The 22,551-nt window shown below is 60.7% G+C and overlaps 1 long non-coding RNA gene across 1 annotated transcript; it reads left to right on the top strand.

Annotated features, from left to right (window-relative positions):
- Positions 1-45: 45 nt before the first annotated feature.
- Positions 46-16,261, top strand: LOC132658382 (uncharacterized). Its single transcript, XR_009597962.1, has 3 exons — positions 46-641; positions 2,228-11,095; positions 11,802-16,261. It is a non-coding gene; the product is annotated as an uncharacterized LOC132658382 (long non-coding RNA).
- Positions 16,262-22,551: the final 6,290 nt, after the last annotated feature.

The following is a 22,551-nucleotide window of genomic DNA, read 5'->3' as shown; positions in this document are numbered from 1 at the left end:
GGCGCAGAGTGGGGGCGGGGCCTCGCGCCCGCGGCACCAGGCGGGGGCGGGGCCTTGGGCGGGCCTCACGCTGTGTCGGGGGCGGGGCCGACTTAGTCACGCCCCAGTGGGCTGGACCTGATCCCCAGGCCAGCAGCCCACGTGGCGAGAGGATGAAGCCTCGCAGGGCCCGGGACGTCAGCGAGTCAGTTCTCTGACTTGGAGCAAAGTTGGATCTCAGGATTCTGACAACTGGAGCTGGAGAGCAAGACAGAGACAGTGGTTTTGAAAGAAAGAGGCAATTTTGTAACTTAAAAAGACCTGTAATCCATGGGTGTAATCTGTTCAGCTAACATAGGCAATGCTGCTGCTGCTGCCGCTGCTGAGTCACTTCAGTCGTGTCCGACTCTGTGCGACCCCACAGACGGCAGCCCACCAGGCTCCCCCGGCCCTGGGATTCTCCAGGCAAGAACACTGGAGTGGGCTGCCATTTCCCTCTCCAATGTATGAAAGTGAAAAGTGAAAGTGAAGTTGCTCAGCCATGTCTGACTCTTAGCGACCCCATGGACTGCAGCCTACCAGGCTCCTCCGTCCATGGGATTTTCCAGGCAAGATTACTGGAGTGGGGTGCCATTGCCTTCTCTGAACATAGGCAATGAATGGTAAGAATTCAGTGTCTAACCTAAATGTATTCCTTGACTCCTGCGTGCCTGAGTGTGTTGTAGGTGCTGAGGATTCAACATTGAGCAGAACAGAGAAATCGCTCATGGAGGGAAACTCCCTGGTGGAGGGGAAGGCCAGGCCCAGAAGGGTAACCTGCAGACTGGAGCTGGTGAGGAGCGTGGCCAGCTGTCTGCAGACTGAAAGGAAGAAGTGGTGCCCAGCTGAAGGAGATAAAATCGAGATCTGAGTAAAATTCCTGAGGAGGGAAAGGAAGGTCTGGAAGGACCTCCCCCGCATTTCTCACCTGTGCTTGTCGATTTTGAGATACCCCACAAAGCTGAGTACAGCAGGTCACCACCACGCATGCACTGGACCCCTCCCAGAGTGTGGGGGCCACAGTGGGGGCCTGTGGAGTTCACTGGGAATTATGTCACTGGCCATTTTTAACTCACCTGATTCACCTGGCTGAGTCCTTACCTTTCTTTCTTGACCATGTGGCTTGTGGGTCTGAGTTCCCTGACCTGGGATTGAAACCAGGCCCTCTTCAGCCCTAGCATTTTGAACTTCCAAATGGGGTCCCTTTTTCTCCCCTCCCTGGAGAGCACCTAGTATTTCATTTGGTGTGGGCTTCCTGGCGATGGATTCTGCCAGTTTTTTTTCTCTGAAAACTTCTTTACGTTCTTTAGTTTTCAAGAACATGTTCATTGGGTGTAGAAGTATAAGCTGGCTTTTATTTCTGCTAGCATTCCGAGGATGTTGTTCCACTGTCTTCTGGTTTCCATGCTTTCTGTCATTCTTACTATCACTCCTTTGAAGATGGCATGTCTTCCCAGGTGCTCTAAGCTTTCTTCTTTATTCTCAGTCATCAGGTTTGCTGTGCTGTGCCTGGGTATGTTTCCCTGTGTCTCCCCTTCTCGGTGCTCACTGCCCTGGAATCTGTGGTTCGGTGCTCACTGCGCTCCTGGAATCTGTGGCTCGGTGCTCACTGCGCTCCTGGACTCTGTGGCCCAACTTCTCTCGTCCGTCTGGGGAAAGTCTCAGCTTGTGTTTCCTCACGTGTTTTGGACGCCTCACTCTCTTTCTGCCCTTCATCTAGAACTCAGTTAGAAGTATTCTTGACCTTTCCGCTGAACCCCAGTGTCTGTTGCGCTTTTCACCAGCTTGCACGCGCTTTCGCGCTCTGCCTCAGTCTGCACGGCCCCCTCTGAGCTGCCTTCTGCTTCACTGACTCGCTGTCTTACCTGTAGGCCTGCCGTCACAGCCACCGCTGAGCTCTTGAGCTTAGTTATTCTGTTTCTCCTTAGAAGCTTCATTTTGTTTGTGTCCAGGGCTCCCCGCCCCCAGATTTGTTCATCTTCTTTCACTCCTTGAGCCCATTTAGTGTATTTCTTTTAAAGTCCTTGTCAAATAGCTCCACTGTCTTCATCTCTGTTGGGTCAGTTTCTGCCACCTGTTCCTCTGAATGCATCTTATTTCCTGATATACTCTTTACTTTTGATTGAGCGTTACACAGATTATATTTAAGAGCTTATAAAGACGGATTTCCCTGGTGGTCCAGTGGTTAAGAATCCACTTTCCACTGCAGGGGACATGGTTCCATCCCTGGTCCAGGAACTAAGAGTCCACCTGCCACAGAGCAAGTAAGCCCACGTGCTGCACCACGGAGCGCGTGTGCTGTAGAGCCTGTGCGCCGCGGGAGAAGGCCCTGCACGCAGCCAGAGGAAGCTCGCATGCTGCAGTGAAGACCCGTCGCCGCCAAGAGGGGCTGAAGTGGGGCGGGAGCACAATGTCGTGTGAGCTTCAGCTGCAGCACAGAGACTCAGGCAGCACACGAGGGAAGGCTTTTAAGACAAATAAATGGAGAGCCATACATGTCCATTCACAGAAAGACTCAACATAGTGAAGATCTCAGTTCTCCTTAAGTTGATCTACAAATTAATTAGAATTCCAGTGAAAATCCCAGCAAGTCTTTTTGTAGATAGAGACGAGCTGCTTCTAAAACTTACACGTGGAGACGCAATGAACAAGAATAAGTTACACAGTTTTGAAAAAGAAGAATAAAGTGTGAGAATCACGTTTCCCAACTTAAAATTCAGGGTGGCTTTCCTTTAGAATTGACTGCCTTGATCGCCCTGCAGTCAGACTTCCCATGAGAAGCAAACTCCATCGAAGCAACGATGTGTGTCCTGATGATAGTGGTGGTGTCTGGAGGGATGGTTGTTTGGAAAGCAGTCTGGCAAAGCGGAAATGATATGTGACCTTTGACCTAGAACTTTCTCTCCCGGAAATCAGGCCACCCCACAGAAGGAGGACACGGGGAGACTGTTTAGCTTTGCCTGTGGTGGCAGAAACACGGGCTCCTGGGGAGACTGTGCTGGACTCCCACTAGCACAGCCCCAGCCCTGTGTGAGGCTGACCCCAAGCTCCAGGTCCCGGGAGCACAGCAGAGAGGGCTCCAGCCGGGGAGAGGAGTGAAGAAGGAGGAGGGGGCAGAGCCATGTGGAGCGAAGAGCCAGGTGTGGACCAGCGACAGCCGTGTGTGCACAGGCCGAGCACGGCAGCTCGTGGGATGCCACGCAGATGCAGGGGGTGTGTCAGCAGAGGTGAGACCCTGCTTCACGGGCCTGCTTGGGGGTCCTGCTGGGCACAGAGGTGGGGGAAGTCACGGTGTGGAGCTCCACGACGTGAACTCATAAGACGGCGGGAAAAGGCAGGTTTTGTTGCTGCTATTTGCTTGTTTTTTCAGCTGTGCTGCGTGTGGCTTGTGAGATCTTAGCTCCCCGGGCAGGGATCGAACCCGGGCCACTGGCGGTGGGTGCCAAGTCCTAACCACTGGGTTGCCAGGAGATTCCTGAGGTCGTGGTCTCAGAAAGATCACACCTAACACGTACCCACAAATGCACACCTGTGGGTGGACACTTGTAATGGAATTAATGGAGACTGTGAGATCTGGGCTGCTGCAGGTGCTGGCCAGGGGCGCCCAGGGTCTCACTGGAGCAGGGGACACTGTGGCCCCTGGCTGTGAGGATGATGTGGGCGGGAGGGTGATTGGGAGCCTGGAGACCAGCCTGCTCCTCCTGGCTGGTCAGCCCTCAGATGTGGTGCCCTCCAGTGTCTGTCAGGAAGGGTCTGCTCCAACCACAAGGGTCTTCGTTCTGCTCAGGGGCCCTGAAGGACTTTAAGAGGAGAAGGGTCTTTAGAATAAAACCTTTATTTCCACAGTCAGTGTGTCTGGACACATATTAGTAGGCGGTTCCTAAAGGAAATCAATCCTGAATACTCACTGGGAGGGCTGATGTTGAAGCTGAAGCTGCAACACTTTTCTCACCCGATGCAAAGAACTGCCTCATTGGAAAAGACCCTGAGGCTGGGAAAGATGGAGGGCAGGAGGAGAAGGGGACGACAGAGGATGGCATCACAAGTCAGTGGACCTGAATCTGAGCAAATTCCAGGAGATAGTGGAGGACAGGGAAGCCTGGCGTGCTGCAGTCCACGGGGTCGCAGAGTTGGACACGACTGAGCAGCTGAACAGCAGCAACGAGCGAGTGCGGAGGAGCGAGGGGCACCTCGGGCGTCGTCATTCCCGGGCACGGGCCGGCAGGAGGAACCCGCCGGAGGGTGCCACGCAGTGGAAGGTCCGCGAGAGGCAACACAGGACGCCTTGTGGATGGGCGCGGGGTTGGCCACCAGCATGAGGAACAGCCTGGAGGCCACCTGGTGAGTGAGTCTCAGGAGCCCGTGGAGTCTGGAGAGGAGCCCCTTTGTCCCCAGCGTCGTCCCCCACCAGCAGGCAGACGCTCTGTCCAGGACAGGCTGCTGGGGGCCAGCTCTGCTCCCAGATCTCGGGCCGGGGGCCGGGCGGAGGCAGCTCTGGTGCCACAATACAGGACCTCCTAGCCCCCGTTTCCCCAAAGGCCTACGTTCAGAGACACCGCTTTCCTCAAGGAGGCTATAAATAGAAAGCTTGCCTGCAGCTCCTAGCTCAGCCTGACCCATTTCTGCCTCAGAACTGCTGGCGTCAGTGTCGGGCCTCTGCTGTACCCTGTAGACGCGGCACTTGGGAGGAGACACTCTTCCTTCTGTCCTGCAGTTTGAGGAAATGACCAGCGCTGAAGGACAAGGAGTCCGTGTGCCCAGGATTACCTCTGAAACAGGACACGTGGGCGGCTCTTTGCCAGGACTCGGCTTAAAGTGGTGTGGGATGCAGTCTTGTATTCCTCAGGTTGTATTAGCGCTTGTCGCCGTGAGTCTGTGTCATCGGGGAGTGAGAAGCAGGTTAGAGAAACGTTGTAAGGAGGAGAAGATGCACGGCTGGAAGGCATGTCATGTGCAGGCAGGTGACTGTTGGCACAGGAGGGCCCACGACCTGGGCCTGTGAGGACACGGCCCCCGTGCCCCAAGGGCCGGCTGTGGGCATCTGGCCCTTGCAGCGGAGAAATCGCGCACGCGGTGCGAGGCAGGGGCCAGCCTTGGCGGGCCGCCTGGTTCTCTGGAGAGAGAACCATGACCGTCGGGTCATGGCTGTGGCCCCCGTGCTGCGGGGCCAAACCTGCGCCTCGTCCCCACGTAGGGCTGTTGGGAAGGGGCTGCCATAACGCGTGCTTTCATTTCTCCGGGGCGCTCATCCAGGTGTGCGATCACAAGGCCCTGTCTTGTCGGTGAGCAGCCGCCAGGGGGCCAGGAGGGAGGGGCCGGTGCCCGAGGCGTGGCCCTGCGCCCTCGCCCGCCAGCAGTGGCTGTGCAGCACGTCTCTTGTGGCCCTGAGCTGCCCTCGCTCTCAGCAGCCTCGCCTGCTGTGCCAACCACAGTCAGCAGAGACCAACGGTGAGGACAGGCTGCCCAGTGGTGGCGAGGAACTCAGCCGGGTCTGGGGAGCAGCTTGTGCGGCAGCCTGCTGGCCGCTCACTCAGTGGAGAGGCTGCTGCCTCCGTGCCCTGGCTCCTTGGGGGCTGTCCCTGCCCTGGGGTCCCTGAGCTGCCTGCTTGCTGGTAGACACGCTCGTGAGCTCCAGACCTTTGGAAGGATCAGCTCCCAGGCCTCCTGTGACCTCCTTCCTCCTCCTCTCTCACTCAGAGGCTCTGCCCCATTCTGCCACCAGCCTCCTACCGCCCCAGCCGCCCACCACTTCCAGGGTCTTCGGTGACTCTTAAACCAGATGAAGGCTGGCATTTCTGTTGAAACACGTGGTTGCCACCTCCTGTGCCTGTCAGCGTTGCCAGCTTGAAGTATTTCTAATTTCCTTATGATATCTTCTTAGAACCATTAACTATTAGAGCTGCTTCCAAATGTACGAGGTCACTTTGGTTTGTTAATGATCAACAGGAACTTTGTGAGGCCTGTGTGCGTGTCAGTGTCTCTGGGCTCCGGGCGCGCCCAGCAGGGCCCTCCCCAGGCTCGGCGTGCTCTTGCTACACGTGTATTTTTTTTTTTTTTTACACGTGTATTTTTAAAATGTTCTCAAGCTTTTGTTGTTTTTCCCTCAAACATCAGATCACACAGGCACATACACATTTCATAACCCTTTCTTACGGTCACAGGCCCATGAAGCACGTGCCTCGCGACCAAACAGGTTTGTTTCACAGCTCGACAGGACCAGCTCCTCCAGGAAGCCCTCAGGGTTTCTTCAGACCACACCCAGGGCTGGATGAGGGTACCACCCACCCTTGCCCCTTATCAGGGCAGGATTCGTGGGGGCAGTGCCTCCCACCACCCAGTCCATCTTCTTCCTGGGATGGGTGGGCCGGGGGCTGAGACACCTGGGAGAACCACCTCCTGAGCCTTCCCTGCCCGAAGCTGGGATGTCTGCACGGAGCCCTTCACCTCCAGCCCTGGCAGGGCTCCGTGGGGCTCACCTAGGAGGAGCTGCTGCCCCTGGTCCCCGGGTGGCCTGGCCACCAAGCCACGGGCCTCTCCTGGCTCCGAGGGCTCGAGTTGAGCCTGGAGCCCGGCAGGAGTCTTTGCTGCAGGTCTGAGTGGCCAGCCTCTGTGCCCACGTGCAGGAGGATGCAGGGCGCAGCTGCGTCAAGGTGCCACGTGGGTCAAGGCTGCCCCCGGGCCCCCAGAGCACCAGCATTCACGGATCAGGCCAAATCACGGGCTCTGACTCGGCCCCACCTTGGACCTCTTGCCGCCAGGGGCAGAAGCCCGTCCGAGCGCCTCACACACGCCCGGCCCCTGGTCAGGCCTAACGGGCTTCCGGCTCCGACTTAGTGGCAGAACCTGTTCCTCATGAAACCTCGGGCAGCGCTTCCCGAGGTCTGCCCTCCCCCTCGTGTGCGTTGCACATACGCTCAAGAGGCACGGGCAGCCCCTGGTTCCACGCAGCCCCTCGGTCAAGCCCGTCAGTCACGTGTCGAGGCTTCTGCGGACTGGCTCATTCCTGTGGGACACGTTGGTTATGACATGCGGGATGGCAGGGCGCCTCGTCCCTCTCAGTTTCCATGGGTTTGCGTTTGTTGAGGTTGTGAGAGGAACACGGTTGGGTCACCTCCCTTCCTGGGGCCCCATCTCCATGCGGCGTGTCCCCAGGGTCCCAGTCAGCGTGCCCGCCCCCGCCCCTACTGTCTGCATGTTGATCAAAACTGCTCTTATTTTTCTGTTTGTTTACTTTCTCCCTCAGTCTTTATTTTTTAATTGAAAAGTTTTAGTTTATTTGGCCTTCGCTGCTGCACACAGGCTCTCCAGCAGCAGTGGGTGGGGACTGCTCTTTGCTGGGTGCACAGCCTCTCATCTCTGCCAGCCTGCTTGCGAGCCCGGCTCTGGGGCCAGCGAGCTCCGCGGTTGTGACGTGCGGCCTAACTGCCCCGCAGCTCGCCTTGTGGACTTCAGGAAACCGGGAATCAGGACCACGTTCCCAAGTGCTTCCCGGTGCCCAGTGCTGGAGAAAACAAGCCAGGAGTTGGGGGCAGGCCGGGTGGGCGGGCTGCCTTCCTGAGTCTGGGGAGGAGGCTCGGACACCCGGGGAGACGCGGTGGATGGGGCGGCCCTGTGGCAGGGGTGCTCCAGTCCAGGGCGGCTGCTGTGCTGGGGCCGGGCTGCGGCTCATGGACTGAAGCAGGAGGCAGGCGGGGCCCAGCTGCGCAGGATGCCGCCTGTGGGTGAGGCCCTGAGTGTCGCTGCCTAGCCGGTTCCTGCGGGTCAGGGGCCGTGCAGAGTGAGGCTGTGGACGCAGCGCTGGCTGAGCTCCCAGTCAACCCCTGTGCCCTCCCGCTTCCCTTCTGGTGGGGCCCCACCTGACCCCTAACCTGGGGGCAGAAGTGACAGCAAGCGCTGAGCTGACACCCCAGGCCCCTGCCCTCCTGGCCCTGGGCCTGGTGAGCAGCCCCGGCACAGGGCCCTCCTGGCCCTGGGCTCAGGCCCTTCCCACTGGGAGGGCCCTGCCTCCGCGCCCCGCCCACGAGAACAGAGGGAAGGAGTGAGCGGGAAGGCCTGCCGCAGCCTGCCCTCCCGGGCGGGCTCCCCACCCGCGCCGCCCTCTGTGCCCCCGCCGCCGCTGGGCCGAGGAGCCACCGCGTGGCTCCAGGATGGTCGGGGAGGGACTGGCCGCAGCAGCCGCAAGTCACAGGGAAAGCTCACTCACGCCGCTGTAACTGAGGAAGGCCTTTCTGGATCACAGAGTCCTCCGTGCTGCTTATAACAGACTCAACCACACGAAAATCAAGTATTTGCTTGGGGAGGAGAACCCAAAGCAAACTTAGAGGAAGATAGGAAACTGTGGGAAAATATTTCCAGGTCTAATGTCCTTAATGTGTGAGCAGTTCCTACGGATCAGTTTCTTAGAGGGCAGAAGGGTGGGAAATGACGCGAACAGGCAGTTCACAGTAGAAAGGAAGCTGACAGAACACGCTTGTTCGTCTCACTAAGAGATGCGCAGATTGGGAGCAGAGCAGTGTCGCCGTGCACTGCTCACCACGAGGGGAGGTCTGCGGGCCCAGGAACCTGGGAGGGTTCCGGCCGGGGGTCTGTGGGTTCCACAGAGGAGACAGACCGCATCCTCCGAGGCGGGAGGAGCAAGTGCTTGGAGCCCCCGTCACACCAGAACAGGGGTGCCTGTCACTAAGGAACCCTAGTGGAGCATGGCGCACCCACTAAATGCAGGTCACACAGCCTTTAACAAAGACACACCCTGGGAGGGCGTGAGGAAGATTCCGGAGACTGCTAAGTGGAAAGGGCGCGACGTGATGCTATGTGAGACACGGAGGCCATACCGGGCAACCATGGCGTGCCACCTCCATTCTCGAGGGAGCACCTGGGCTCGGGAGGGGGCCCGGGGGTGGGGGGAGAGCACAGACCTCCCAGCTGAGACCACAGGGTGTCATGACCCTCTCCCGCGGGCAAGACACCTGCGAGGTAAAAGGCTCAGAACCACCCTGACCTCTGACTTGGGGTCCCACCGTGGGTTGGAGTGGCAGCAACCCCACAGCTCCGCCCACTGCTGGCACCCCCTCTGCTCCAGTGGTCTGGATCGGGAAATGGGGAGAAGGCCGGAGAAAGGGAGGGGGGGAGAGGCTGGTGGGTGCAGTGTTGCAGCCGCAGCCGAGGGAGGAAGAAGGATGGAGGGGCAGGGGGTGAAGGGCAAAGGGCAGAGGAGTTGGGAAGCGTGTGGCAAGCAGAGCTTCAGCCGCTCCAGGGCCCCACGCTCGTGTCCGGGACCCTCCTGTGTCTCTCCTCCTGCCCCAGGTCAGGGACACAGGCCGCGCGAGTCTGTCTTCCCTGGGGGCCCAGGTGGGGATGCAGGGCCTCAGCCCTCGACCCTTGCAGTGCCCTGCCCCCGGTCCTCTCCATGAGTCTCACACACCCAAGCCGTTTCCCAACCGGCCGGGCCTCCTGTGCGTCTCCAGGCCTGAGTGGACCCTTACTGTGAACGGGACGATGCGGCCCTTCCCCTGCCCAGTGTTCAGAACTGTGAACGAGAGACCCTCAGCCACGCAGGCCCCTGAGGTCGCGCGTGTCCTTCCCCCGACCAGTGCCCTCAGGGTCGGCCAGCGTGTCCCCTGGGCAGATCACCAGCGAGAACCGGCTGCAAGGCAAGTCGAATGGAGGCGTGAGCGCCTCGTGCTAGAGCCCCATGGTCCTCCGAGTGGGGCCTGCCTGGGGGCGGGGGTCCTGGGGCTGAGACGGTGGGAATCTGGTCAGAGAGCTTTCCTTCAGCTCTCACAGCGCCAAAGGCAGGTGTTAAAATATCCCACTCCGTGGTTTTAGCGTATTCACGGGGCTACGCAGCCATCACCCTCTGTCCACATTTCAGCACCTCCTCAGAGCCCCTCACTCACCAGCAGACCTGCCCCTCGCCCCTCCCCAAGCCCTGGACGCCACTAACCCGGTCTCAGTCTGTGGACCTGGCGGCGCGGGACGTTTCGGCTCAGTGGCATCACGGAGTCTGTGGTCTCTTGCGTCCGATTTCCTCCACAGAGCAGCGTGGGCACCCACGTGTAGCGTCCGATTTCCTCCACGGAGCAGCGTGGGCACCCACGTGCAGCCGGATCAGCGCTTCCGCTCCGCGGTCCGGAAGGGCTGCCGGCTCTCCCCGGGCTCGCGTTGCTGGGAGGAGCCGTTCCGTGTGATGCGGAAGTGCACGTGCCCTTGGCCTTGCCCTCGGGAGCTGGGTGGGTTTTGGAGAAAGGTCTGTCCACATTCTCTGTGCGTTTTCTGAGCTGCTGCTTTTCACTGTTGAGTTAGGAGTTTTATATAGTCTGTATACTAGGCCCCTTACCAGATAGGTGATTCACAAATATTTTTTATTCGTTGTGTGGGCTGTCTTTACATTTTCTTGATGGGGTCATTTGAAGCACAGCTTTTCATTTTGATAAAGTCTACTTTATCCATTCTTTTCTGTTGCTCATGCTTTTTTTCCCCCTTGGTTGCGCTGTGCAGCATGTGGGATCTTAGTTCCCCAACCAGGGATCGAACCTGTGCCCCCTAACCGCGGGGCCACAGGGCAGTGCCCTGTCGCTCAGGCATCCGCGTAAGCAGGGCGTGCTCCCGGGAGCCTCAGGGCTCCCTGCCCAGCGCGCGTCTGGCCTCTCCTTTCCTCACACTCAGGGCCAGGCGCGCGTGCGCTGCACTGCGGTCGGCACTCCTGCTGGGCCTTCTGGCTCCCTTCCTGTTCTGTCATCGCGTTGTGACAGGCTCTCTCAGGCGGCTGGAGGGGAGCTGGGAAGTGGAAGTGTTAGGAGTGTGCATGCAAGCTGTAACGCGCCAACCTGGGGTGCCACCCCGCTGGGCAGAGTGGCCTTCTCCCTGCCTGTCAGACAGACCAGAGCGCTTAAAACAGGGAGCCGGCTTCGCTCATTTGATCTCCGAGGCTCTTTGGTGCCCTGGGGTGTCTGGGTTTTTGTCTTGCAGTATTGGACGATGGAGAAGCGGGAGACCCTGCTGGCCCTGGACTGAGCAGAAATAACAGCCAAATATGAGGAAGTGAGGCCTGGCAGAGGTCAGAGCCCAGGACAGGCAGGTGAGTCCCGGCGGGGATCTTAGGTGAATCAGGTGAGGCTTGAATGTGTCTCTTCAGAGTCAGGGACCCAGCCAGAGCAGGTGCACGCCCGGGCAGAAATCACAGCAGCCAAGGCGAAGATCACAGCCCCCAGGAGCAGGGGCGTCCCAGCGGGGACCAGAGCCCCCAGGAGCAGGGACGTCCCAGCGGGGACCAGAGCCCCCAGCAGGGGGGACGCCCCAGCAGGGACCACAGCCCCCAGCAGCAGGGGCGTCCCAGCGGGGACCAGAGCCCCCAGCAGGGGGGACGCCCCAGCAGGGACCACAGCCCCCAGTAGCAGGGGCGTCCCAGCGGGGACCAGAGCCGAGGAGCAGCAGGGGCGCCCAGGCGGGGCCATCGGCAGCAGCAGCAGCTGTGCTCCAGGCCGGGCTCTGGGTGGACATCCTCATCAGGGAGCTCTGGTCCCCGCTGGGACGCCCCTGCTCCTGGGGGCTGTGATCCTCGCCTCGGCTGCTGTGATTTCTGCCCGGGGCTGCACCTGCTCTGACTGGGTCCCTGACTCCCTGTTGGGGGTGGCCCAGGTAGGGGCACCAGCACATGGGACCAGGCGGCCCAGGCAGGATCCTAGCCGGATGTGCAGGCAGGTCCGTGCTGGGCCCCTGGGACGCAGGGCAGGGGAGGCCTCCTGCCCCACGATGTCTTCACCCCTGGCCCCTCTGGGTTTCAGGGCCAGTCATGGGCCCGGTGGAACCCAGGAAGGATGCTGACCTCTGGCGGCACGAAGTCGCCGCACCTCTGCCGTGAGTCATCAGGACGCCCCTCCTTCCCATCTGGGGTGCATTTCCAGGTGCTCAAAGACCTCTCTGGCGGAGAGACCCCTTGGTCTGGGGGTGGAAGGGCAGGCCAGGCCCCAGAGCAGAAGGAGGAGGAGGTGTGCGTGGGCAGGGACGGAGCTCCAGAGGTGGGGCTGAGGGTGCTGGGCTCCTGGAGGAGGGTAGCCTGGACCGGGCGAGAGCCTGGGCAACGGCTCACCTGAGGCTCTTGAGCCTGACCAGGCCTCCGCTCTCCTGGCAGGGCTGCTCAGGGCAGAGTGGGCGATGGGCACTGGCAGGCAGAGGGGCACCTCCTGGGCTGCTGTGGGGACGCGGCCCAGCCCGAGCCAGCACCCTCCTGGGGTCGTTCCTCCCGTCCGGAGTCCCCCGGGCTGAGGACTGGGGGTCCGTGGGGGCCGGGCGCAGGCCCTCACCCTGTTTCCGCTGCCTTCTGGTCGGGAGGGGCTGCCCAGCTTCAGCACTCAGGACCTCAGCACCCATGGCTGCAGCTTCTACTCGGCAAAAGCGCGAGCCCGTCCACGCGGCAGTGGCAGGAGGGCGGGGAGCTGCCAGGCACAGCTGCAGTTCCCTGCTGCCCTAGCCCCAGACCTGCGAGGCATCCTCGGGCTGGAAGGGGTCTGGGCCTTTCCTGGCCCTGTCGAGTTCACCCCGCTCAGGGCCTCCCTAGGAAGCTGGCAGCTGGGCCAACACCATGCCCCATTTTCCAGCGAAAGGCCCTGGAGATCGGGTTAGCCAATGAGTGAGTAAAGATGCTGAGGAATTGGAGTAAATACCAGGGCCGCAACGGAGCACCCTAACCTGAAGGGCACTGGCCTGGGCGCCTCACCAGGCCCCGGGAGAATCTGATGCCAGGATTGCAGCCAGCCCAGCCTGGGGCCCCGCAGGGAGAGAGCAGCAGGGCCCCGGCCCGTCCTAGCTGAGGGAGGGCCCCTGCCTCCGTCTCCTCCTGGGCATCCCCCGCGCGTGCCGGCCTCAGGGCAGGCTTCCCTCCTGAACGTGCCGCTGGGTCTGCGGGGGGACCTCCACTGGGGCCAGGGCAGGTGTGGTCTCTGCTGCTGGACCTGGAGCAGGTGAAGGTAGAGAACAGAGGGCAGGACCAGGCCTCTCCCCCCGTGTGGGGCAGCGCCCACAGGCCAGGCCGCCTCCAGGGCCCTTCACCCACCCCCAGCACTCTCCTGGCACCTCCCAGGCCCACGACCCCAGCCTGCCTGCCAGGAGGGCCCCATACACCCCTGCCCCGCTGCCCATTCTGCTTGGCCTGGTACAAACACTTGGTCCAGAGATGGACAGATGCCACCTGGGATCAAACTAAGCCCACCTGACAGCTGGGGGTGGGGGCGGCATCGACAGAGCCCCCCAGCAAGGGGCAGAGGCCAGGGTGGGCATGGATGGAGCCACCCAGCAAGGGGCAGAGACTGGGGGGGGCATAGACACCCAGCAAGGGGCAGAGACCAAGGGGGGCATGGACACCCAGCGAGGGGCAGAGAGTAGGGCGGGCATGGACACCCAGTGAGGGGCAGAGAGCAGGGCGGGCATGGACACCCAGCGAGGGGCAGAGACCAGGGTGGGTATGGACACCCAGCGAGGGGCAGAGACCGGGGGAAAAGAGCAAGAAGTCGCCCAGAGAAACATGGAAGAGAAGGCACAGCCACACCAGAGGACCCACAGGCCTGTGTTATTTGAAGAGCTGAACTGGGACAAGAAACGGGTCTTTTCCTATTGCCCAGTGAGGTCCCTTCAGTTCCTCTCAGTCGCTCAGTCCTGTCCGACTCTTTGCGACCCCATGGACTGCAGCACACCAGGCCTCCCTGTCCTTCACCGTCTCCCGGAGTGTGCTCAAACTGATGTCCATCGAGTCGGTGATGCCATCCAACCATCTCATCCTCTGTCGTCCCCCTCTCCTCTGCCTTCAGTTTTTCCCAGCATCAGGGTCTTTTCCAATGAGTCAGTTCTTCGCATTAAGTGGCCGAAGTATTGGAGCTTCAGCTTCAGCATCAGTCCTTCCAGTGAATATTCAGGACTGATTTCCTTTAAGATTGATTGGTTGGATCTCCTTGCAGTCCAAGGGACTCTCAAGAGTCTTCTCCAACACCACAGTTCAAAAGCATCAATTCTTTGGCACTCAGCTTTCTTTATAGTCCAACTCTCACATCCATACATGACCACTGGAAAAAACATGGCTTAATGGCTGTTTGTTGGCAAAGTAATGTCTCTGCTTTTTAATATGCTGTCTAGGCTGGTCATAAATTTCCCTCCAAGGAGCAAGCATCTTTTAACTTCATGGCTGCAGTCACCATCTGCAGTGATTTTGGAGCCCACGAAAATCAAGTCTGTCACAGTTTCCACTGTTTCCCATCTATTTGCCATGAAGTGATGGGACCGGATGCCATGATCTTCGTTTTCTGAATGTTGAGTTTTAAGCCAGCTTTTCCACTCTCCTCTTTCACTTTCATCAAGAGGCTCTTTAGTTCTTCTTCGCTTTTTGCCGTAAGGGTGCCATATCTGAGGTTATTTGTTTCTCCCACGCATCTTGTTCCAGCTTGTGCTTCATCCAGCCCAGCGTTTCTCATGATGTACTCTGCATAGAAGTTAAATAAGCAGGGTGACAGTATACAGCCTTGACGTACTCCTTTTCCTATTTGGAACCAGTCTGTTGTTCCATGTCCAGTTCTAACTGTTGCTTCTTGACCCACATAGAGATTTCTCAGGAGGCAAGTAAGGTGGTCTGGTATTACCATCCCTTTAAGAATTTTCCAATTTATTGTGATCCACACAGTCAAAGGCTTTAGCATAGTCAATGAAGCAGAAGTAGATATTTTTCTGAAATTCTTGTGCTTTCTCTATGATCCTATGGATGTTGGCAATTTGATCTCTGGTGCCTCTGCCTTTTCTAAATCCAGCTTGAACATTTGGAAGTTCTCAGTTCATGAACTGTTGAAGCCTGGCTTGGAGAATTTTGAGCATTACTTTACTAGCATGTGAGATGAGTGCAATTGTGCGGTAGTTTGAGCATTCTTTGGCATTGCCTTTCTTTGGGACTGGAATGAAAACTGACCATTTCCAGTCCTGTGGCCACTGCTGAGTTTTCCAAATTTGCTGGCATAGTGAGTGCAGCACTTTCACAGCATCATCTTTCAGGATTTGAAACAGCTCACCTGGAATTCCGTCCCCTCCACCAGCTTTGCTCATAGTGATGCTTCCTAAGGCCCCCTTGACTTCGCACTCCAGGATGTCTGGCTCTGGGTAACTGATCACACCATCATGGTTATCTGGGTCCTTAAGACCTTTGTATAGTTCTTCTGTGTACTCTTGCCACCTCTTCTTAATACCTTCTGCTTCTGTTGGGTCCATACCATTTCTGTCCTTTATTGAGCCCATCTTTGCATGAAATGTTTCCTTGGTATCTCTAACTTTCTTGAAGAGATCTCTAGTCTTTCCCATTCTATTACAAAATTCAGACTTAAATTGAAGAAAGTAGGGAAAACCACTAGACCATTCAGGTATGACCTAAATCAAATCCCTTATGATTACACAGTGGAAGTGACAAACAGACTCAAGGGATTAGATCTGATAAAGTGCCTGAAGAACTGTGGACAATTCTGAACTCCTGTTCATAACATTGTACAGGAGGCCATGATCAAAACCATCCCCAAGAAGAGGAAATCCAAAAAGGCAAAATGGCTGTCTGAGGAGGCCTTACAAATAGGCGAGAAAAGAGAAGCGAAAGGCAAAGGAGAAAAGGACAGATATATCCATCTGAATGCAGAGTTCCAAAGATTAGCACAGAAAGCTAAGAAAGCCTTCCTAAGTGAGGTCCCTACATGCGGTCCATTCCCTCTGCCCAGCGCCTCTCCGCGAGGGTACCCCAGGTCACACGGCCGCGGAGGGCGCCCTGTGCTCCCGGCAGGGGAGCCGCAGCCGGAGGAGCGCGCCTAGGAGGCTAGTGAGGTGGCGGACACCCACTGGCCACCGAGGGGCCACAGCCAGCATCACGCCCAGTCCTGAAAGGGCCCCCAAACCAGGCAGGTATGTGCAGAAATCAGGATAATGTGCGGAGGACAAGTGTGTTCCACCGTATGAACAAAAGGAAGCTCTGAAACGGGAAACGTGGGCGTCTGTTAGGGCTATGGGGAGCCCCAGAGACAAACTTTTGCACCCTAAGCAGGGTCTGACAGGGAGCTGTCAGGACCGTGGGGCTCCGCACTCCTCCTGGGCTGTTTTAGGTTAGGGTGATGGGAGCCTGAGCCCTCAGCAGCCGTCCAGTCCTCGCGGACCCCGAGCTGGGCGCGCGCAGGAGGACGCGAGGAGCGGGAGACGATCAGAGGGGAAGGAAGCGAGCTGCCGCCGAGGCCCACCCGCCTGGCCCGCCCCGCCCCCGCCCCATCCCGCCCCGCCCCCGCCCCATCCCGCCCCGCCCCCGCCCCATCCCGCCCCGCCCCCGCCCCATCCCGCCCCGCCCCCGCCCCATCCCGCCCCGCCCCATCCCGCCCCGCCCCGCCCCGCCCCATCCCGCCCCGCCCCCGCCCCATCCCGCCCCGCCCCTCCTGGCCTGGCCCCGCCCGTGCAGCCCCGCCCCTCCTGGCCCGGCCCCGCCCCGCCCCGCCCCCTGGCCCTGGCCCGGCCCCTCCCCATCCCGCCCCGCCCCCGCCCCATCCCGCCCCGCCCCCGCCCCCGCCCCATCCCGCCCCGCCCCCGCCCCATCCGGCCCCGCCCCTCCCGACCCGGGCCCCGCCCCATCCCGCCTCCCCGCCCCTCCTGGCCTGGCCCCGCCCCGCCCCGCCCCGCCCCCCTGGCCCTGGCCCCGCCCGTCCCCGCCGGTCCCTTCCTGTCCGGTGTGACTCCTGCGGAGGGGTCAGAGGACAGAGGCGCAGCGCCCCGCCTTCCCTCCCCACGCACCTGGGCGCAGCCCCCCAGGCGCGGTCATCCTAGAAGGCCCCCTTCAGGGGACGGAGGAGGGGTCCAACTGGCCTGGAAGGCGCCACCCTAACGGGCAGGGGCCTGAGCTTTAGACGCGGGCGTCCCTGGTGACCCGCCTTAGCTTCAGAAAGAAGCCAGAGGTTTCTGCAGAAACAGCTCTTGTTCCGCTGGCCACGCAGCGGTGGGCAGTGGCTCTGGGTTAGGCCTGATGCTGGCCGCGCCCACAGAGAAGGCAGGCGCGGGCCGGACTCCACTCCCCAGACACAAAGCAGATGACGGAGCGTGAGCCGCACTTTCTAAAACCGCGTCGTGATCCGGGCGCCCTGCGGCATCAAGTGGGTCCCTGGGGCTGGGCAGCGAGGTGCCTCTCCCTCCTGGCTGTGCGGGGAGAGCGTCAAGGGGGGAGAGTGGGCGCGGGAGGAGCAGGGGCCGCGGCGCAGTGGGCGGGGGAGAGGGGGACAAGGTGGGATGGCTCAGCAGGCCCCAGAGGGCCACGCGGGCGGGACAGGCGCCAGGCATCAGAGACCAGACCGGCCCCAGCCCAGATGGACTGAATGCCAGGGGGAGCGGTCAAAATGATGCCCGCCCTTACGTCATACATTTCTGCTCTTTTAGACCATTTCCATCATTTATTAAAGTGTGTGCGCATCTGCGTGCTAAGTCGCTTCAGTCGTGTCTGACTCTTTGTGACCCTAAGGACTGTAGCCCGCCAGGCTCCTCTGTCCATGGGATTCTCCAGGCAAGAATACTGCAGTGGGTTGCCATGCCCTCCTCCAGGAGATCTTTCCAACCCAGGGATCAAACTCAGGTCAGGTTTCCTGCATTGGTAGGCAGGTTCTTTACTACTAGCGCCTTCCGTGGTGGCTCAGTAAAGAATCCGCCTGTAATGCGGGAGACCCAGGTTTGATCCCTGGGATGGGAAGATCCCCTGGCGGAGAGCATGGCAACCCACTCCAGTATTCCTGCCAGCAGAATCCCAGAGGAGCCTCGTGGGCTGCAACCCATGGGGTCCCTGTCTTTCATTTTTAAAGTGTGACAACCCGCCCGAATTTCATCAGCCAGGTCCAACCCCAGCAATGCTGTCCTGTCCGTACTCACCACACATTTGACCCACATGGGTGTTTTACAGTGAACCCAAAATGTCCAGCCGCACCCTGTCCATAGGCTCTCAGCGTGAGTTTTAAAAACAGGGATTCTTGGGAATTCCCCAGGGGTCCAATGGTTAGGCCTAGGCACCGTCACTGCAGAAGGCCAGGGTTCCACCCTTGGTCAGGGGACTAAGATTCCTCAAGCCCTGTGATGCAGTCGAAAACACCCAGGCATTCTCTCCTTATGCTTGTCCGTGACCCGGTTGCTACACCGGAAGCTTTTGCTGTAATCCTCTAAGGTCAGGCCTCCAGCGCCTCACTGCTTTCCGAACAGCCTGTTCCAGTCCACGGACGTGGGTGTAGGGCTAAGACCCTGATAGCCAGGGAGGCCGTGTGGGTGGTCGGGAGGGCAGGTTCTGCGATGACAGAAGCAGGGCGCCCGTGCACAGCCAAGAGATCGCGCTCGCTCCGGACCAAGAGGTGCTTTCGGAGCCGGGACCCTGGAGAGGAGAGCGGTCTAGCCCAGGCGGCACTGCGGCGGCGAGGCAGGTGTGGAGCGGCCACCCGACTCCTCTCACGATGAGGGCTCTATGGAGGGGCTTCCTCGGCCCTGAAGCCAGGTGGTCCCACAACTGCCTTCACCCGCAGACAGTGGCTGTGATGCTGCTGACCTCTAACGCCAGGTCCAGGGGCATCAGCCAGGCAACAGCCAGCCCCACAGGGCCACCAGGCTGCAGGCCTCGTGCGGACAGGAGCCAGGTGTGAGGCTGAGCCTGGTGGGGCCCGCCAGCCCCGCCACCCCTGCCAGCCCACAGACCTGCCACAGAACGAGGTCTCCTGGAGCGGGCCAGCTGGTAAGCATCCGAGACCGAGGGCCTGGCCACCGCTGTCTGGGGACACACCCTGCCTGCTGGAGGCACAGTGGGCGTGGCTTGTGCCAACCGCTGGCTCCATCTTAAACCTCTGGCTTCTTTGCGATGAAGATCAGCGTGAAACAAGCTCCCCGTGTCCCTTCCCCAGGGGCCTCACGTGTGGCATCAGAAGCCAGAATGTCAGGACAGGGCGAGGCGATGGGCACTAGGGGAGAGGCCGGTCAGGTGAGAGACAGGGCACCTGTGAGAACCGTGTCTGCATGTAACATTGAATTCTGCACCGAACTGTTAGAGGGAAACAGAAAGCTCCAGGGCGGGCGGAAGTATTCACTGATCGCGAATCTAATAAAGGACTCGCCCAGAGGAGGAGCCACTGTGCGCGAGGACAGCATCCAGCACGGGCGGGAGTGGGCGGCGGGGCACGGATGCGCAGCCACCGCGGAGACGGCCGGCGGCTCCTCGCCCAGCACACTTGCCCTCACCACGTGGCCAGCATCACGCTCCTGGGTACTCACGCAGATGAGCTGAAACCCACATCCACATAAAACCTGCACACAGCATTCACTGCTCTCTCCGTGACCATTAAGAACTGGAAGCAACCAAGATGATCTTCCACAAGGGGATGGATGCACCACGGGGCTCCACCAAGTGGAACAGGACGTTGACTCGCTCAACTGGGCCTGTGCGTCTTAAAAGGAACCCAGCCCCACCTGTGAATCCACTCGTAGGACCTTCTGGAAAAGGCATTGCCCCGGGAGGACAAGTGTCAGCAGCTCGTGGGCAGGGAGCCTAGGTCAGAGTGTGCAGAAACCCACGGGGCTGCCACCCCGGAGACTGAGCCGTAACATGTGCAAGCTGGAACAATAAAGCCTTGTCAAACCGCACACCTGGGGTATTTGCGTCACTGCATGTAGACTTTACCCCTGAAAACCGTTTAACAGTGAAATGCGACTTCACTGCTTTCTCGGCTTCTGAAACACACCTGTTTTGTCGTGAAGGTTTGTCAGACAGTATGGAGTGGAGATCAGCGTGAAACACGCACTCCGTGTCCCTTCCCCAGACAGCAGGCCCTGGTCCGCGTGCTGGAGGCCTGCTCTGGGCACGACCCGGGAGTACCCCTGCGCCCCTGCCCAGGGGCATCTCAGAGCTGGTCAGGAGGTGGTGCAGGGCCCCCCGACCTCAGACTGAGGCAGAAACACTGGGTGCAGGCTCCACTTTTCAGGGCAGAAAGGCACCCGACTCCTGGCTGGAACCACCCCGTGCTTGGCAGGGCTGCCAGGGGAAGCGCTCCACACAAGTGAACTCAGCCAAACAGGCACCACTGTTGTGAGGGACTTTCGGTCCGCCGCATCACTCAGCAGCAGCTCGGCAGGAACGAAGGTTCCCAGGAACCCAGGCACCTGTAGGGCCCCCGAGGCGCAGCTCCCCCTTTGCCTGCCTCTTTCCAGAACGTTCCCTCAAGGAACACCAGCTGAGAGGGCCCCAGGGGCTGCCCACCTTGAGGTCTTGGGCCAGCCCCTGGCCATGTGCCCTCCCAGGTGAAGCCCCCAGCCTGCCCTCACAGCAGGAGGTTCCCATCGCCCCACTCACCTCATCTCAGAGGGGACCAACGTGGGCTGGCCCCGCACCAGTCCCGAGGGCATCTCAGGTGGCCCCTCCAGGGCACTAAGCTCCGCCAGCCAGGAGCCCGTCCAGGAGCCGAGGAAGCCTCTGGGTAGCCCTCTCTGTGTCTGGCTCTGGCAAGAGCCTGGCGTGAACCAGGTTGTAGCCGTCCTGCTGCGCTCCTGGACCAGGAGGACAGCTTCTGGCGCTGGTCCAGCTCACGACTGACGAGAAGCAGGCCGTGCGTGGTAGGTGACTGCCCTGGACTGCCGGGAGTGCCCCAGAGCCGGGGTCTCCCGGGAGAGCTCCCCCAGCAGCAGGGCTGGTGGGACCCTGCCAAGCCCATCTTCCTATCAGTGAAGGGCACTGGCTCCCCACACTGGCCTCTGGGCCCCCCCATCCCTGCCTCACGCCCACCAGGTGCCCAGTGCCCTCTGAGGCCACAGCCAGGTGGGGCCCAGGTGGTGACACCACGTGCCCAGCCTGACTCCCAGGCCCAGGAGACAATCAAGCACGGCCCCATCAGCCGCCCCGTGGGCCACACTCCCTGCCCCTCAGTCCCAGAACCCCTGCTGTGGTTGGGACACCTGCCAGGGCCAGTCCCCAGCCCACCCTCAGCCCAGGACGGCAGCAGAGCTGGGCCAAAGGGCGTTGCCCCAGCCCCGGCCCCACAGGGTGTTCTGCCTGGGAAGAGCGTGTCCAGCCAGGACTGAGAGGCCCCGAGGGCCGGGGTCAGGGCGGCACTTGACCCTCAGTGGGGGCAGCCCTGACCTGTGGGGTCTGGGGGCTCCTCAGGCTTCTTCATACGGGGTTCCCGAAACTGCTACGATCTCAGGCCCATCACCAGCTCACTCTAAGCAGGGGCACCCCCAAGCCAAAGCAGCAGCACGCAGACGCACCCCCAGAGCTGGTCACTGTGCCACACTGGCAGCTGGGCTCCCGCAGGCTTCGTTCTTCCCGTGGGGCAGGGGGGCTGGGGCAGGCCCGTGGCAGCACGTCCCCCCAGCTCCGGGGGCCCTGGGCCCTGAGATAAGACTGCTTCTCGGCCCAAAGCAGGCCTGACCCCCACGCGGCCCGTCACGAGGAGTAGCCATCCACAAGGACCCACAGCATCGAGCGGTCCCTTCAGGGCTTCCTCGACTGGGCAAGGCTGCCAGGAGGTGGATCCCCCAGTGCTCCTGCCCCCTCCAGATGCCGGTGGGGGCCCAGCTCCCCTCCTGACACGCCAGGCCCCTGCCCCACCAGGGGGTGTCCAAGGGCAGCCCAGAGCCCCCCTGCAGGCGTGGGGCTCCCGTCAGGAAGGCTGGGCCAGCCAGGAGTGGGCGAGCCAGCGTGCTGCCCTGCGGGGCTGGGACGACCTGAGTGCTGGCCGCTCACCCGGGAGCCCAAGTCCAGGAGCCAAGACCACCAGGACAAGCCCCCCAGATGAGGACCCACAGGAGCTGGTCTGCTACAGCCCGGGGGGGACTGCAGGGGCCAGAGGCCACTGGGGGGTTTGTACCCTGTGCTGGGACCCCCACTGTGCCCTGCTCAAGCTGACCCTGCCGGGCCTGTTGTCCGCAAAGACCCCCTTGTCATCACCATGAAGCCTGGAGACACCTACATCCTGGAAGGCGAGCGCGTGCTCACGGCCACAAGTCCTCAGGTGCATAAAGCCAGTGGCGGTGTGGAGCAGGCAGTAGAGAGCCGGCCAGCCCATCAGCCCGGAGCGCACCCTCTGACCCTGCTCCGCCCATGTGGAGCGAGCAGGCCTTGGAGACCCAGCCAGCCCACTGCCCAGAACGTGCCCACCCCACGCCGGGCACGGCTGGAGCCCCAGGCGTGACGCACAGCGGACATGTCGCTCCCGCAGGGGGTGCTCCGGGGTGGGGGGCCGGGCCTTCCTGGGGGGCACCCCACTGGCCAGATGGCACTCTCCCCGCAAGAACCCGCCCCTGGAAGGCCTGCAGGAGCTGTTGCAGGACACGCTGTCCCCAGGCCGGGTCCTGCAAGCCTCTCAATGGCTGAGCTGCAAGGGATGAAAGGCAACCTCCCCCGGCCCAGGCAGGCTCAGCAGCGGTCCCGAGTCACCCCGGGGCAATGAGGGATGGGGGTCCCGGGGCTTCCTCCTCACCCCATCCGTCTGCTCCTCTGCTCTGAGACTCGGCCGACCCGGCCAGGGCTGG

This window comes from Ovis aries, chromosome 21 (assembly GCF_016772045.2).
Source record: "Ovis aries strain OAR_USU_Benz2616 breed Rambouillet chromosome 21, ARS-UI_Ramb_v3.0, whole genome shotgun sequence".
NCBI lineage: Eukaryota > Metazoa > Chordata > Mammalia > Artiodactyla > Bovidae > Ovis > Ovis aries.
This window is presented reverse-complemented; position numbering and strand designations above follow the sequence as displayed.